Source organism: Vicugna pacos, unplaced genomic scaffold (assembly GCF_048564905.1).
Source record: "Vicugna pacos unplaced genomic scaffold, VicPac4 scaffold_192, whole genome shotgun sequence".
Taxonomy (NCBI): Eukaryota; Metazoa; Chordata; class Mammalia; order Artiodactyla; family Camelidae; genus Vicugna; species Vicugna pacos.
The window spans coordinates 1,594,742-1,597,092 of record NW_027328871.1 but is presented as its reverse complement, the minus strand read 5'-3'; the positions used below and the strand labels follow the sequence as shown (position 1 = coordinate 1,597,092).

Genomic DNA, 2,351 nt, shown 5'->3' with positions numbered 1-2,351 from the left:
TTGTTTTATCTCATACACCCCAAAGTTAAATTGTTTAAAAAGATATTCTCGGGAAAATATTTGCACATCACAGTATAAAAATAAATATCCTATATATTTCATTTTAACTGGATTAATGAGAAGGAAACACTGGCTGATTGTTACACTTGGGTTGCTAAGAGACCAGTCTTTTTGTGATGTCACAGCCACTCAGGTTGAGAACCATGTTGATGGCCTATCAGTTTAACTGTGCAGGCCTGCTTAAGCAGCATTTGAAGCTGCACTGCTCAAAATCATGCAGATTAGAAAAGTAGCTGTAGGAAATGTTATTTGAGATGACACATATTTCTTCAGAAATTCAAGATGTGCCTCCTAAAGATGGACCAACTGATTCAGGAAACCCCTGTAGATCTCTATCGTGTGATCAAACATTCTCTGGGGACTTGGACTTGAGGTGTATGATTGAAGAAAATGCTTTTCAGACTTTGTCTGAAAAATCCTTGATAAAAAAGACCATGTTACACACATTGTGTCTCTGAACCAGATGAAGATAATGATTTTCGTTCTCTGACATTTCCAAGAAAACTCTGGAAAATGGCTGGGAGTGACCAATTTAAATCCATCTGGTGGGATGATAATGGAACTTCCATAGTTATTGATGAAGATGTCTTTAAGAAGGAAGTTTTGGAAAGAAAGGAACCTTTCAGAATATTTGAAACTGGAAGTATGAAAAGTTTAGTTAGACAGCTTAACCTTTATAGGTTTAGTAAAGTGCGGCAGAAATGTCAAAGATCTGCTTGTCTAGTTGACTTTCTGGCAGAAGAAAAAGAAGCCTCTGTTTTAAGCAAGGTATACACAAATTTTAGTTATGACTTGGTAACTTATGTATAAAATTTTATTTTGTAAATCAATCTATGGTAATATAAATGTAAAGCTAGATTTTGAAAATAGTATAAAACTACAAATGCTAAAATTCTTTATTTTTTCTAAAAATGAGGACAGTGACTTAACTCTTCAAGACTATGAGAAAGTTTGCTAGCAGCTATGAATCTTATCAGAAATCTAAGTGAAGGTATGAAAGCTGCTTTTCAAAAGTGGCATTCACCGTTACTGCAAACACTAAATTCTTTAATTTGATGACTATACTATTTACATGTGTATTTTCCAAATAAGGAACTTCAAAATATCATCAGCAATGTTCATATTTTGATGATATTATCTTTGCATACTAAACATGAAATCTGAGGTTTTAAAGTTAAGGCTTATTGTAGTTATGTATTTTGGTTTAAATTATTACTAAAACCTTTCTCCTTTGGTTGTAGCTGCAGTTCTACCATAATCCAAATTTTAAACGAGGCTGTCCTCAGCTTTTAGTGAGAATAAAAAGAAGAGTTGGGATTAAAAATGCCTCTCTGGTGTCTTTATTGGCTCGAGATTTCAACAAGAAGCACTTTAAAGGAGGAAGTATTGTTGATAAAAATAATTCTGATTTTGTGGCTGACACTAGTGGAGAAAGTGCATTTTTACCTTCTGCAGATTTAAACATGCCTCTAATAAGAAAGCCCTCTATTGGCCACATAATTTGTGATAAAACTACCCCGCTCAGAGGTGATTTTTCTCCTCCATCATCAACGTCAGTTAGACCACCAGAAAATATTGCAGTGGAACAACTAGCTATTTTAAATCAGTTGACCACTGTCCACGGGCACTCTCAAAGCAGCTAAACTGAAGCAAATGGCCGTGTTGTGAACTTCATTACAACTACAACTTCTACTTCTCAATACAGCATTTTGTCCCCCTTACAGAGCAATTATTTTGGACTGATGGTGGAGCCTTCTTATTTTCCAAATAGATATCACAACATATCTGCCAATGAAGGTCGTTTTTGTAAACTTCAACCTGTGAGTAACCCACGGTTTCCAGTGCCAGTGATAGCTGATACATCAGCTACTTCTATTTCAAGGCCAACTCATCAGACATCTTCAGTTTATGAACGTCATCCTAATTACAACTGAACTACCAGAGGACTACCAGGTTATGCATGATAACAAAGATTAAAATTGATGTTTGCAAATTTTGACAAATATCTGCAATTTTCTTATTTGAACAATAAACATAGAATTGTACTTTATTATCCTTATTTATTTAAATAGAGATAAGAGTTAAAAGTGATACTAAGTTACCATTTAAAGAAAAAAGAGATATTTGTTTGATATGATCATTTGATGGAACAACATGAGTGTAAATTTAAATAATTTCTGTGAGGAAGAAGAGAAAATGGAAGAATTTGGAAAAAGACTAAAACATGGAGAGAGGGAAAATTACTTAGTGGTTTCTGGTTCATCCTGAAAAGTATTAAATGTGTTAAGTTA

At 33.9% G+C, this 2,351-nt stretch overlaps 1 pseudogene; it reads left to right on the top strand.

Annotated features, from left to right (window-relative positions):
- Positions 1-244: 244 nt before the first annotated feature.
- On the top strand, positions 245-2,110 carry LOC140695244 (heat shock transcription factor, Y-linked-like; annotated as a pseudogene).
- Positions 2,111-2,351: the final 241 nt, after the last annotated feature.